Source organism: Microcaecilia unicolor, chromosome 5 (genome assembly GCF_901765095.1).
Source record: "Microcaecilia unicolor chromosome 5, aMicUni1.1, whole genome shotgun sequence".
In the NCBI taxonomy this organism is placed as follows: domain Eukaryota; kingdom Metazoa; phylum Chordata; class Amphibia; order Gymnophiona; family Siphonopidae; genus Microcaecilia; species Microcaecilia unicolor.
This window is the reverse complement of record NC_044035.1, coordinates 238,696,186-238,711,521: the sequence shown is the minus strand read 5'-3', so window position 1 is coordinate 238,711,521 and position 15,336 is coordinate 238,696,186. Positions and strand designations below refer to the sequence as shown.

Sequence of the window (15,336 nt, the reverse complement as noted above, 5' to 3'; positions counted from 1 at the left end):
ATAAGATGTCATCTCATACTTCTGCGTGACCAGCCATATGATAAGACCTTCAAAATCTGACAGCTTTTATTGTGACACTATCCTGCAGCAGCAGCAGCAGATGATGTCTTATTAATGCTTCTCTTGCTGCCAGCATGCTGATGCTGCGAAGATTCAGCATGTGAGAAGAGGGAGGTACCTGTAGTGGGTTGGTCAAGGAGTGAGTAAGTGGACGGTTTGGTGGGGTTGAAAGTGGGGAACAAGCACTGTGTGGGATGAGAAGGGGGAAAAAAGCACTGAGTGAGTGAGCGAACAGGTGGGTGACTGAGAATGGGGGAAAGAATTCTGAGAGAAGAGGACATCTCTCTGGTTAAGTAAACAATATTTTGCTCTGTGTTTTGGTGATTTAAGTGAGATATAAGAGAATTTGTTGGTTTATTGATAAAAATAGTTTGCATTTCATTAAAAAAGGGCAAACTTTATTTATTAACTTGTTTAAATAGTATAAAATTCTTTTCCCATAGTTTGAAACTTAAACCTTTCTCCCAGATGCTTAAACAGCCTAGCGTGTTAACAAATAGCCTATAGAAAATATAGCAGGGACTAGTTTGCATTTCATAAACAAGCAAACTCTATTTATTAACTTGTTTAAATCATGTAAAACTCTTTTCCCCATAGTTTGAAACTTAAAACTTTCTACCAGAAGCTTAAAATGAACTGTTACAGTCTAGAGCATTAACAGATACTAGTACTACTACTACTAAACATTTCTATAGCGCTACTAGACTTACGCAGCGCAGTAAAAATCAACATGAAAAAGACAGTCCCTGCTCAACAGAGCTTACAATCTAAATTGGACAGACGAACAGACAGCTAGGGGTGGGGAAATTGCAGTGATAGGGGTGATAAGTGACGGTGTTGAGTAAGAGAGTCATGGTTAGGAGTCGAAAGCAGTAGCAAAGAGGTGGGCTTTAAGCCTAGACTTGAAGACAGCCAGAGACTGAGCCTGACGTACTGGCTCAGGGAGTCTATTCCAGGCATAGGGAGCAGCGAGATAGAAGGAACGGAGCCGGTAGTTAGCAGTGGGGGAGAAGGGGGACGACAGGAGACATTTACCCAGCGAACGGAGTTCACGGGGAGGAGTGTAGGAAGAGATGAGAGCGGAAAGGTACTGAGGAGCTGCGGAGTGGATGCACTTGTAGGTCAAAAGCAGAAGTTTGAACCGTATGCGGAAGCGGATAGGGAGCCAGTGAAGCGACTTGAGGAGAGGGCTAACGTGAGTATAGCGACTCTTGCGGAATATAAGACGCGCAGCAGAGTTTTGGACAGATTGAAGAGGAGATAGGTGGCTGAGCAGGAGACCAGCGAGAAGCAAATTGCAGTAGTCTAGGCGAGAGGTGATAAGGGTGTGGGTAAGGGTTTTGGTAGCGTCCTCGGAGAGGAAAGGGCGAATTTTGTTAATATTATAGAGAGAAAAACGACAGGTTTTGGCAATCTGCTGAATATGAGCAGAGAAGGAGAGAGCAGAGTCAAAGTTGACTCCAAGGTTACGCGCAGACGGGACAGGGAGGATGAGAGTGTTATCTACCGAAATAGAGAACGGGGGGAGAGGACAGGCAGGTTTAGGGGGAAAGAGGAGAAGCTCGGTTTTGGTCATGTTTAGTTTCAGGTGGCGGTGAGACATCCAGGCAGCAATGTCAGACAGGCAGGCCGATACTTTGGTCTGGATTTCAGCTGAGATATCCGGTGCGGAGAGGTAGATCTGGGTATCATCAGCGTAAAGGTGGTATTCCATATCATCATGCTGATCAATCCATAGACTGGTGGGTTGTGTCCATCTACCAGCAGGTGGAGATAGAGAGCAAACTTTTGCCTCCCTATATGTGGTCATGTGCTGCCGGAAACTCCTCAGTATGTTCTCTATCTCAGCAGGTGGTGGTCACACACAGCAGCAGCTCTGGCTAGGCCTCCAAGCCTAATTTTTAGGTTTTGTTGAGTGCCTGGGGTTGAGGGCTCTTCTTGAGCAAGTGCAAACCTGGTGGCGCCAGGTCCCTCCTTTTCTCCCCCCTCCCGCTGGCTCCGTTTAAAAAAAAAAAATTTTTTTGAACGTCCTTAAAGGCGTTTATTTCGACGTTTATTTAAACATTTATTGCAGCTACTCACTGGGATACCAGGTCGTTACAGCTCGGAGCGGACAGCAGGTAATTTTTACCTTTTATAGCGGGCAGGGGGTTCCCCGATTGGTCTCCACGTGGCCCATGGCGTCGGAGGGCGAGGGCGCAAAGAGTCGCTCCCCGGATTGCGTGTGCGCTTCCAGAGGGGATGCGGGGGTCTTAAAGTCTGATTCGCCCTTGTTGGGTGACAGTTTCGTGACCGATGAGTGTCCCGGTCCTTCCTCCGGTGTGGCGGTTTTTCCCGCCATAAACGCCCATCCCCCGCGGCTCGCCTCCGCCATATTGGTCGGCCACGCGGCTCGGACGGCTTCTTCTTGGGCCGCCCTTGAGGTGGGAGACATTGATGCCATGAATGCCCTTAATTTGGGCGACGGCACAGAAGCGGCTAAAGTTAAGCGCCGTTCTTCCCGCGCGGCTCCTTCGCGGAGTGTCGCGCCGGACGCCATCTTGGATGCGCAGCATGTCTCTCCCCCGCTCTTGCGAGCGCCGGTTGAGGGTGCGTCTAGGGCTGTAGCCCAGGCTGCGGAAGTGCACAGTCTGGGGGGTTTCTCCCCCGAGTTTGTTTTGCTGCTGCATCAGGCCTTCCTTATGCAAAACGCTGCCCCTGCTCCCTCGTCTGGTAAAGAGGTTGAGGCCCCCGGAGGTAAACGCCCTTGGGTTGATTCCCAGGCCTTGGGGGACTTTGTCTCCTCCGATGTAGATGAGGGCAGCGTATCTGAGTTCTCCCAACGGTCCTTTGCGGATTCCTTGGAGGAGACGGATCCCCGCTCGGATGGAGCGGATGACCCCTCTGCAGCGCGGCTCTTTAGCTCAGAGGATTTGCCCAACCTGTTAGTGCAGGCCATGGGCATTTTGAAGATTTCCTCTCCGGAGGACGTCTCTCCCTCAGCCCCTGTTGGCTCTGCCATTATGCTGGGGACGAAGCGCCCGCCTAGAACCTTCCACGTGCATGATGCCATGCACACCTTAATTTCGGCTCAATGGGATGTCCCGGAAGCGAGCCTTAAAGTGGCTAGGGCTATGTCCCGCCTCTATCCTTTGCCTGAGAGTGAACGTGAGGCCTATCTGTGGCCTACCGTGGATTCTTTAATCACTGCGGTGACTAAGAAAACGGCGTTGCCGGTGGAAGGTGGCACGGCCCTAAAGGACGCCCAAGACAGAAGATTGGAGGCGGCCTTAAGGTCGTCCTTTGAGGCGGCTGCTTTAAGTTTGCAGGCCTCAGTTTGCGGCTCCTATGTGGCCAGGGCGTGCCTGACTTTGGTGCAGCGGGCTTCCCCCTCGGATCATTCCTTGAGGGCTGATTGGCCGGCCCTGGAATCGGGCTTGGCCTATTTGGCAGACTTGCTGTATGATGTCTTGAGGGCCTCAGCTAAAGGCATGGCTCAGACAATCTCTGCGCGGCGGTGGCTTTGGCTGAAGCATTGGTCTGCTGACCACGCCTCTAAATCCCGCCTAGCGAAATTGCCTTTTAAAGGCAAGCTGCTCTTTGGGGTCGAGCTGGACAAAATCGTGACCGATCTCGGCACGTCTAAGGGCAAGAAGTTACCAGAGGTCAGGGCTCGGGCTAGTACTCGTCCCGGTACCTCCAGAGGACGGTTTCAGGAAGCCCATCGGTACCGCCCGGGCAGGTCGGGCTCTTCTGCCTCCTCTTCCTTCAAGAGGAACTTCTCCCCCAAGCAGCATTCCTTTCGCAGAGACCGCCGTCCCGGAGGTGTTCCCTCCGGTCCTCCCCCAGGGTCTCGTACCCAATGACGGGGCCTTGGTCCACACCCCAGTGCAGATTGGAGGACGGCTGTCCTCGTTTCTGGGCGAGTGGACCACAATAACTTCAGACGCTTGGGTGCTGGAAGTCATCAAAGACGGCTACAAGCTAGAGTTCTGCCGACCCTTAAGAGACGGGTTTGTACTCTCTCCCTGCAAGTCTCCGGTCAAAGCTGTGGCAGTGCAGCAGACCTTGGACAATCTGATCCGCCTGGGTGCGGTCGTTCCGGTGCCAGAAAATCAGCTTGGCAAGGGACGTTACTCCATTTACTTTGTGGTACCAAAGAAAGGAGGTTCTGTACGGCCTATCCTCGACCTCAAAGGGGTCAATCGGGCCTTGAAAGTTCGGCACTTTCGCATGGAGACTCTCCGCTCTGTTATAGCGGCAGTGAAGGCAGGGGAGTACCTGGCATCCTTGGACATCAAGGAAGCGTACTTGCATATTCCCATCTGGCCTCCCCATCAACGCTTTCTGCGTTTTGCAGTCCTGGGCCGACACTTCCAGTTCAGAGCCCTCCCGTTCGGGTTGGCTACTGCTCCGCGGACCTTCTCCAAAGTCATGGTGGTCATCGCGGCCTTCCTGAGGAAGGAAGGAGTACAAGTCCATCCTTATCTGGACGACTGGTTGATCCGAGCCCCCTCTTATGCAGAGTGCGGCAAAGCTGTGAACCGGGTGGTTGCTCTTTTGAGCTCCCTGGGGTGGATCATCAACTGGGAGAAAAGCCAGCTGCGCCCGACTCAGTCCCTGGAGTATCTGGGAGTTCGATTCGACACCCAAGTGGGCAGAGTGTTCCTGCCAGACAATCGGATTGTCAAACTTCAGGCTCAGGTGGACCAGTTCCTAGTAGCCTCTCCTCTTCGGGCTTGGGACTATGTGCAGCTGTTGGGCTCTATGACGGTCACGATGGAAGTAGTGCCCTGGGCCAGGGCTCATATGAGACCACTACAACACTCTCTGCTGCAGCGCTGGACTCCGATGTCGGAGGATTATGCTGTGCGCCTTCCCTTGGACCCAGCAGTGCGCAAGGCGCTGAGCTGGTGGATGCAGACAGACAAGTTGTCTGCGGGAATGCCTCTGGTGACCGCGGAGTGGATTGTTGTCACGACGGACGCCTCTTTGTCGGGCTGGGGAGCCCACTGCTTGGGAAGGACAGCGCAGGGGCTCTGGTCTCCTGCAGAGGCAAAGTGGTCTATCAACCTCCTGGAACTCAGAGCCATTCGGTTGGCGCTTTTGGAGTTCATCCCGGTACTGGCGTTGAAGCCAGTACGGGTCCTGTTGGACAATGCCACGGCTGTGGCCTATGTCAACCGCCAGGGAGGTACCAAGAGCGCCCCTCTAGCCAAGGAGGCTATGAGTCTATGCCAGTGGGCGGAAGCAAACCTGGAACAGCTGTCAGCGGCCCACATTGCCGGAGTCATGAATGTCAAGGCGGACTTTCTCAGTCGCCATACCTTGGAGCCCGGAGAGTGGCAGCTATCTGCTCAGGCGTTCTTGGACATCACGAAGCGCTGGGGCCAGCCGAGCCTAGATCTGATGGCGTCATCGGCCAATTGCCAAGTGCCGCGCTTTTTCAGCAGAGGACGGGACCCTCGATCCCTGGGAGTAGATGCTCTTCTCCAACAGTGGCCGACACAAGAGCTTCTCTATGTGTTCCCGCCCTGGCCCATGCTGGGCACGGTGCTAGACCGGGTGGCAAAGCATCCAGGCCGGATAATCCTGGTGGGTCCGGATTGGCCCAGACGTCCCTGGTATGCGGACTTGATCAGGCTCTCAGTCGACGATCCTCTGCGGCTGCCAGTGGAGCAGGGCCTGTTGCATCAGGGTCCCGTGGTGATGGAGGATCCCTCCCCCTTTGGTCTTACGGCCTGGCTATTGAGCGGCAGCGTCTGAGGAAGAAGGGCTTCTCAGACAAAGTCATCGCCACTATGCTGAGAGCGAGGAAGCGCTCTACTTCTACTGCTTACGCCAGGGTTTGGCGTACCTTTGCAGCGTGGTGTGAAGCAGGCTCATTTTCTCCATTCACTGCTCCAATTTCTTCAGTGTTGGCATTCCTGCAAGAAGGTCTGGAGAAAGGCCTGTTGCTCAGTTCCCTTAAAGTCCAGGTAGCGGCCCTGGCTTGCTTCAGGGGCCGCCTGAAGGGTGCTTCCCTGGCTTCGCAGCCAGATGTGGTGCGTTTTCTCAAGGGAGTTAATCACCTGCGCCCTCCTCTGCACTCGGTGGTGCCTGCGTGGAATCTCAATCTGGTGCTAAGAGCATTACAGAAGCCGCCTTTTGAACCCTTGTCGAGGGCATCTCTGAAAGACCTGACGTTGAAAGCAGTCTTTTTGGTGGCTATCACTTCAGCCAGAAGAGTTTCCGAGCTCCAGGCGCTCTCATGTCGAGAGCCTTTTCTGCAGTTCACTGAGGCAGGAGTGACTATTCGCACAGTGCCTTCCTTCCTGCCCAAGATTGTTTCTCGCTTCCATGTGAATCAGCAGCTCTGTCTCCCTTCCTTTCGTAGGGAGGACTACCCAGAGGAATACTCTGCTCTTAAATATCTGGATGTGAGACGAGTCATCATCAGATACTTGGAAGTGACCAATGATTTCCGGAAATCGGATCATCTGTTTGTCCTGTTTGCAGGTCCTCGTAAGGGTCTGCAGGCTGCTAAGCCTACAGTGGCAAGGAAGGGTCAAGGAAGCCATTGCAGCGGCTTATGTGGCCGCAGGGAAGGTGCCGCCTATCCAGCTGAAGGCTCACTCCACTAGAGCTCAGGCGGCCTCGATGGCAGAGGCCGGGTCCGTCTCCTTGGAAGAGATATGCAAGGCGGCAACTTGGGCATCGGCCCATACATTCTCCAAGCATTACCGCTTGACTGTGGCGGCACGGGCGGAGGCCCGGTTTGGAGCTTCAGTGTTGAGGTCAGGGATTTCAATGTCCCGCCCTGGGTGAGTACTGCTTCGGTACATCCCACCAGTCTATGGATTGATCAGCATGATGATATGGAAGGTAAAATTATGTATCATACCTGATAATTTTCTTTCCATTAATCATAGCTGATCAATCCATAGCCCCTCCCAGATATCTGTACTGTTTATATTCTGGTTGAATTTTAGGTTCAAGTTTAGTCTTCAGTTACTTCAGGAGGACTTTGTGTTCAAGTTTTTTCACTTGGATTCTTCAAGAGTTGAGACGAGTTTGTGTTACAGTGAGCTGCTGCATTCCTCTCCCCTCCGTTTTACGGGGCTGGATTGAGACTTAAATTCTGCCGGCTCTCCCTCCCGCTTCGTGCGGCTGTAGAGCAGCTTTGTACCCCTCCCGCTTCGGCGGTGTTAGGGTCAGTCAGCTCCTCCCGCGGTTGCGGTTGCAGGATAAGCCAGATCCCCCCGCATTGGCGGGGTGGTGTCCCTCCCCCGCTCCGCGGGGATGAGCTGGATGGATTCCCCTCCCCCACTTGTGTGGGGATGAGCTGGGTTACTTCCCCTCCCCCGTTTCGGCGGTGGTGAGCTGGGCAGAGTGTCCCTTTGTGGGTGTAATTCTCTAAGTGCTGAGTCCTGCGGATGGAGCTTTGATATCGACATACTGAGGAGTTTCCGGCAGCACATGACCACATATAGGGAGGCAAAAGTTTGCTCTCTATCTCCACCTGCTGGTAGATGGACACAACCCACCAGTCTATGGATTGATCAGCTATGATTAATGGAAAGAAAATTATCAGGTATGATACATAATTTTACCTTGAAAGCCATGGGATGAGATCAGAGCACCAAGGGAAGAGGTATAGCTGGAGAAGAGGCCTAATTCAGTCTTCTTTTCTCCCCCCTCACCAACTCCCACCCACCCCTGACACATCTCTTAATTTACAGTCTTAGTTAGTGGTCAGTAATTCAAATTAAGAGAACAAGAGGGAGGTTTGTCATTACGAAGTATTTTCACCTGCAAGCGATTGCCCTAAACAATGTACACTTGCTGAGAAGCAAACACTAAATAAATCATACAATATGTCATATAACCCTAGGGCTCTTTATATTAGTCTAATATCCTTAGTACCTTAACAAGTTTTAATTAAATAACTCACTGTGATACCCCAGCCAGAGTTGTAGGGTAGCCCTGTGAATAACTCAGCCAGACAAGGTATGTAAATGTGAAAGTAAATGTTTTATTCACCTGAGCCCTGGGACCTGTTGCTTCACAGGCCAAGAACATCAGATGCAACAGTTTCTCTTATTTAGTAACAGTCTTGAGTAGGCCTCAGGCTAGCAGGCCAAGCAGTCTGTGGCTGGTGGGGCTGCCCTGCCCCAAGCATCCTGTAAGATCCCAGGTCTTCTGAGGATCAGGTCTGCCTCCAGCCAGACCTCAGCAAGTCTTAACAAGAAGCAAAGTTGGCTTACTTCAGCCAGGTCACAGCAGCTAAATGTATTCAGTAAAGAAATAGACTTGGGCTTCAGTTCTTCCTTCCCTGGGCTTCCTTAACTCATTAATCTCAGCTTGGCCCTGTCTTTTAATCTCCTAGGTATTGACTCCGCCTCTTCCCCCGGACAGGACCTGTGCTCTTAAGGTAGCCCAGGCTATCAGAGGGACTTTTCTTAAAGGTGAGGGTCAGTGTTCTATAAAGCCCTTCACAAACACTTCTCCTCATCTCAGCCATGCTCTATTGAGTGCCTGCCATGTCAGGGTCTATCTCCTGAGAAAAAAAGTTCCGCATTAACAGATAGTTAAAAGATTGAAGGCTGAGGAACCACTGCATTTACATGTGCATTTGAATCCTTATATCGAGCCATCCACTGCAAGGGTTGATAGTCAGTGACCAGCAAGAAGTTTCAGCCCAACAGATAGTACTGGAATGTATCCAGGGCCCACATGACCGTGAGAGCCTCCTTTTCAATCACCACATAGTTCCTGTCTCTCTGGAACAGCTTCCAGCTAATATGTGCCACTGGGTGGTCTTCCCCATCCACTTCCTGGGCCAGAACAGCCCCAAGTCAACCTCTGATGCATCAGTCTGTACAATAAAGGGCTGGTTAAAATCCAGGCTGACCAGCACTGGCTCTGAGTAAATAGTCTTCTTCAGAGTTTGGAAGGCCACATCCAACTCCTCAGTCCAGTGTACTTTCTTGGGGGTCCTTCTTCTTCAGGAAGCGGGTTAGAGATTCTGCTTTTTCAGCAAACCTGGGGATAAACTAGTGGTAATACCGCACAATCCCAAGGAAGGCTTGCACTTGTTTCTCCATCTGTGGTACTGGCACCCAGCTGTTTGCCTCTACCTTCTGGATCTGGGGTTTCACATGTCCTTTCCTGACCGAGTACGCCATGATTTCTTATCCTACCAAGAAACACGTTTTGGGATTTGCTGTTAATCTTGCAGTCCACAGACTATCCAGTACTGCTTCTACTTGGGTGAGATGGGTCCTCCAATCATTACTGTAGATGATGATGTCGTCTAACTAAGCAGCCGTGTAGCTGCCATGGGGTTTAAGTAGGCGATCTATAAGGTGCTGGAAGGTGGAGCTCCATGAAGGCCGAACGGGAGCACCGTGAATTGGAATAAACTTTGGAGTGTTGAAAAGGCTTCTTCTTGGCAGCTGGGGTGAGAGGTACCTGCCAATATCCCTTGGTCAGGCACATGGTAGAAATGAATCGGGCCCCTCCCAGCCACTCAGTGAGGTCATCCATCCTTGGCATTGAATAGGCCTCCAGTTTAGAGACAGCACTCACCTTCCGAAAATCAAGGCAAAACTAGATACTCCCATCCGGTTTTGGTACCAGCACCATGGGAGATGCCCAATTACTGGTGGACAGTTCGATAACTCCCAATTCTAGCATTTCAGCGACCTTTTTCACCACCACTTATTGCCTGGCTTCTGGGATTTCGTAAGGACACTGCTAGACTACCAATCCTGGTTCAGTGGTATCATCATTTGTTGCAAGGTGGGTCTTGGCCTGGCACTTCGGAAAACACATCTTCATTCTGGCATACCAACAGCTCCAGGTCACCCTTCTGCGAGTCAGAGAGCTGGTCGCTGAATGGGACTTGCAAGGGCTTGGAGTCTGTCAGGACCTCCAGCCCAAAGTCGTCTCTTTGAACTAGGGCTGTCATCATGGAGACCCACTTCTTCAACAAATTAACATGAAAGACCTTTGCATTGTCCCTCTTGTCAAGTTGTGCCACCTTATGGTTAACAGGACCTATCCTTTCCACAACTTCATAAGGACCCTTGCCACTTACATAACTGTTTACTTTCAGAAGAGGGCAGAAGGACTAGGACTCTCCCCTGCCTGGAAGATTCATTGGATCTCTTCTGGTTGTAGGCTCAGTCTTGGCCTGCATGAGCCTTCTCCTGCCAAAACTTGGCGGCCTCACTGGCTTTCTTTAGCCTCGTCAGCATGGTGATCAGATAATCGGCCAAATTTGTTCCTGGGCTGGGTTCCTCTTCCCAAGCTTCTAGAACCACATCCAGGATTCTTCTAGGTCTTCTCCCATATAACAGTTCAAACGGAGAGATTCCTGTTGAGCTTTGGGGCACCTCCCAGATGGTGAACAGTTTGTATGGAAGTAGAGAATCCCAGTTTTTTCCCATCTGTGGCCATGAACTTTCTCAGCATCTGTTTCAGATGATACACCGATGTCCGTAAAGTCTTCAGTTTGAGCAGGGCACATACTTACTTCATAACTGGACATAAAAGTGGTGCCTTGGTCAGTCAATATTTCTGCCGGAATCCCCATCCGGGAGAAGACTTCCCACAGCGCATTAACCACTATGGTGATTTTTATGTTAAGCAAAGCAATAGCCTCTGGATAGCGAGTGGCATAATCCAAAATAACCAGGATATACTTATGGCCAAAGATGGTGCATTCCAGGGGTCCCACAAAGTCCATTGCTAACCATTCAACTGGGGTGTCAACAAGGGGGCATGGGCATGAGAGGGGTAGGTGGGACCCTGGCGGGAATACTCAACTGGCAGGTTGGGCAGGACTGGCAAAAGAGCTCCACTTGCTTAAATACCCCTGGCCAGAAAAACCGGGCTAAAATCTGTTCCTGGGTCTTCTCCTCCCCTAAGTGACCACCTAGCAGATGGCTGTGAGCTAGTTGCATGACTTGCCTACAGTAGGGCTGGGGTACTAATAGCTGCTCTACCTCTTCCCCCTCCAGAGTTCCCTTGGCCACCCTATACAGCAAGTCATTCTTTATCACAAAATAGGGGGCACTACCCTAGTGGGTCCTGGTTGGCCACGGGATTCCCATCCACTGCAACAACCCTGGTTTGGGCTGTTCTAAGGGACTCATCCTCTGACTGTGCCCTTTTGAAATTCCCCATAGCTCCCTCACTACTGTCCAAAAGGTCGGTGTTGTCTGACCTGTCATCTTCTTCCTATTTCGGATCACCATCTAAGTCTGCTTCTAAATTCAGAGAGCACCACAGTTTCTCCAGTGCTGCTGGTGGCAGGGTTTAGATAACTTTGGGGTTTCAACATAAAAATCAGGGTCTTCCATTGGGAAGATCTTAGGAAAAGACTCATTCTCCTTCTTTGGGCCATCGATCAGCCAGGCCCAGATGGTGCCAAAATTGAGGAAATCCCAGCCCAAAACCACTGTGTAGGGTAGCCAAGGTAAGACCACTACATCCAGATGAGCTTGCCCCACAGGTGTTTTACAGGACACTTGAGCTGTCAGATATTGTCTTTAGTTCCCATGCACACAGGCTAGCGTCACAGTTTGTTCAAAGCTCAGTTGTAAACAGTTCTCTCCGAACAAGAATCTTGCTATTGCCAGAGTCCACTAGCGCTTGATATGGGTGTCCTTCTAGCTGCACTTGTAATACACAATTTCTATTTTCTGGCTGGGCTGCTTCCACAAAATCAAGAGTGGCTATCATATTCACATCCACAGCATCTTCTGCTATATCTTGAGAATCTCTTGCTATATGACCTTATCCCCCACACCTGAAACAGGTGGGGGAGTATGATTCCCAAGACCAGGGAAAAGGGCCATGGTATGTTCATGGGGATGAGGGCTTCCATCACTCCAACGCCTTCCCTGGAGACCCTGGGCCGGAGGATGGTCCCTGATCCCTCAGATGGTCCAGTCCAGTTTTCTCTCTTTTCCTTCCAGAACTTCTAGGCCACTTCTCTTTTTAGGGGTCTTACTCTGGCTGTGCCTGGTAGAAGACTTCAGCTGCTTCTCTCTGGGGTCAGTTTGGAGTGCTGCCACACCCACTACTTCATAGGCAGTGGTTGTCCTTCTAGGAACTACTCCTGGAGGACAACTCTTGCAATCTCCGGGCCTATTTTTCCTTCTGGTTGCAGCCATCTCTAAGCAACCTCCTTCAGTCGGCAGAAGAAACTCCAGGGGTTTTCTTTAACTCACACAGAAGTCTTCCTGAACCGCTGCAGACAGGCCTCTGTGGTGCAGCTCGCACTCTCCAATATGGCTGCTTTTACCTCCATATAGGTGGCTGTCCCTGCAGGATTAACATCTTGGAATGCCGTTTGGCTGCTACCGGTCAGTAAATTCCCCAGATATGCTGTCCATGATGCCTCTAGCCAACCAGCAAAGCGGGCAGTTCTCTCAAAATTGGTCACAAAATAGTCCGGGTCATCTTCTGGCACAACATTCTTTAACATGGAAACTGAAGGGTTGGCTGACCTCTTCAACCATCTGCAACACTTGCTGCTGCACCTGTTGTTGCTGCTGTAACTGTTGCCGCTGTTCAAGATGTGCTTGCATAAACTGCTCTTGCTGCAGGCCGTCCACTAAGGCTTGGAGTAACTTCTCCATGTTTTGGCTGTTAATGGCCCGGCCCGCATAGTATACCAGTAAACAAAATAAAACCCTGCCTTCCTATTACCAGTGCAGGGCTATCCCCTTTTGCCCAATGTAACAGCGTAGTGCTGTTAATAAGCCCAGCACCCCCTGATCATGGATTCGGCTTCCTTGGGCAGGATAAGCTCAGGATTCCATCACTGCTACCACATGTGATACCCCGGGTGAAGATTATGAGGTAGCCTGTGAATAACTCAGCCGGACATGGTATGAAAATGTGAAAGTAAAGGTTTTACTCACCTGAGCCCTGGGACCTGTTGCTTCACAGGCCAGGAACATCAGATGCAGCAGGTTCTCTTATTTAGTAACAGTCTTGAGTAGGCCTCTGGCTAGCAGGCCAAGCCCTGCCCCAAATACAGCCTGTAAGTTCTCAGGTCTTCTGAGACTCAGATCTGGCTCCAGCCAGACCTCAGCAAGGCTTGCAAGTCTTAACAAGAAACAAAATTGGCTTATCTCAGCCTGGTCACAGCTGCTAAACATATTCAGTAAAGACATAGACTTGGGCTTCAGTTCTTCCTTCCCTGGGCTTCCTTAACCTCAGCTGGCCCTGTCTTTTAGTTTCCCAGTTATTGACTCCATTCTTCCCGGTTCACTTCCTCCTTGGGCGGGACCTATGCTCTTAAGGTGACCCAGGCTATCGGATGGACTTTTCTTAAGGGTGAGGAGCAGTGTTCTATAAACCTCCTCACACTCACCAGTTCTAAGATGTAGTCAGCAGTCCAGCAGTGAGAGGGGTGCTATCCAGTCTTTTGCACTGAGTTCCACATGCGTGGGATATGCATAAAGGAATCCTGTGCAGCAGGAATGGATCCTCAGAAGCTTGCTGAAATTGGGTGGCGGAGCAGGTGGGGGGAAGAGGGGTTGGTGGTTGGGAGGCTAGGCTAGGGGAGGGCAGACTTATATGGTCTGTACCAGAGCCGGTGATGGGAGACGGGACTGGTGGTTGGGAGGCGGGAAATACTGCTGGGCAGACTTATACGGTCTGTGCCCTGAAAAAGACAGGTACAAATTCAAGATATGAGTTTATCTTGGGCAGACTAGATGGACCATGCAGGTCTTTTTCTGCCGTCATCTACTATGTTACTATGTTACTATATATGTATGATTATCCTCCAGTTGGCAAGAGGTTATATGTATGTGCTTGGTGCAAAGAGCTCCTGGTTCTCAGAGAACAAGTCCGATCTGTTGAGGCTAGAATTGCAGACTTGGATGAGTTGAATCAGACAGAGAAGTATATAGTGGAGACCTACAGGGACATAGTAGAGAAGCCTTACCTCCTGTCTGGCAGCCCATATGCTGCCTTGGAAGAGGGAGGTTATCTAAAAGGAGAGCATCACCCTGGAGAAGCAGGAAGTGATCCAGTAGGCAGGACCTGCACTCCAGAGGATACAATATCCTCTCATACCAAGGATGTGTCTCCAGGGCTTCTGCCCAAGATGGAAGGGTTAGGACAGCTGTTCTAATTGGTGATTCAGTCATTAGGCATGTAGGTAGCTACATGTCTGGTGGATATGAGGATCACTTGGTCATTTGCTTGCCTGATGTGAAGGTAGCAAACCTCATGCATTATCTAGATAAGATTATAGATAGTGCTGGGGAGATGCTGGTTTTCTTTGTTCATGTGGGTACCAATGACATAGGAAAATGTGAGAGGGAGGTTCTGGAAGTCAAATTTAGGCTCTTAGTTAGGAAGTTGAAATCCAGATCCTCCACGGTAGCTTTTTCAGAAATGCTCCCCATTCCACACACAGGATCCAAGAGGCAGACAGAGCTCCGGAGTCTCAGTGCATGGTCAAGACGATGGTGCAGGGGATTTAAATTAGGAACTGGGCATCATTCTGTGAAAACTTGGTGCTAACATTTAAAACAGAGATAGAGCAGCTTTTAAGCTAAAATGCCGTGTTGGGGGGGGGGGGGGAGCCGACATTTGCTTAGGAGTGCATGGTTTGGAGTGAGGTATCCTTGAAGGATGCTATCAAAAGAGGGTATTTAGAGAATCCCAATAGGTTTCAACAAAGGTGAAAGCAAGCCAGAAACCTTTAAAAGGAGAGCAGAGTAATGGTTGCCAATTATCCTTGTCAGCTTCTAAGCAGTTTGTAGATACAAGGGAGAAAAACACAATTTGAAGTGTCTATATACAAGTACTAGAAGCCTAAAAACAAGGTGGGAGAATTAGAGTATATAGCACTAAATGAAGAGGTAGATACAATAGGCATCTCAAAGACCTGGTGGAAGGAGGATAACCAATGGAAAACTGTTACCAGGGTTCAAATTATATCATAATTTGATAGGGTAGCTCAAATTGGATGGGGGGTTACGCTATCAGGCTTATTTTCGAAAGAGAAGAGCGCCCATCTTCTGACACAAATCGGGAGATGGGCATCCTCTCAGGGTCGCCCAAATCGGTATAACCGAAAGCCGATTTTGGGCACCCTCAACTGCTTTCCGTCGCGGGGACGACCAAAGTTCATGGGAGCGTGTCGGCAGCGTAGCGAAGGCGGGACTGGGGCATGCTTAAGAGATGGGCGTCCTCGGCCGATAATGGAAAAAAGAAGGGCGTCCCTGATGGGCACTTGGGCGACTTTACTTGGTCTGTTTTTTCTTGCGACCAAGCTGTGAA

The 15,336-nt window shown here is 50.6% G+C and overlaps 1 protein-coding gene across 1 annotated transcript in view; it reads left to right on the top strand.

Annotated features, from left to right (window-relative positions):
- Positions 1-15,336, top strand: part of CCDC191 (coiled-coil domain containing 191) — a 212,433-nt gene that overhangs the window by 25,150 nt on the left and 171,947 nt on the right. The window lies entirely within an intron of this gene.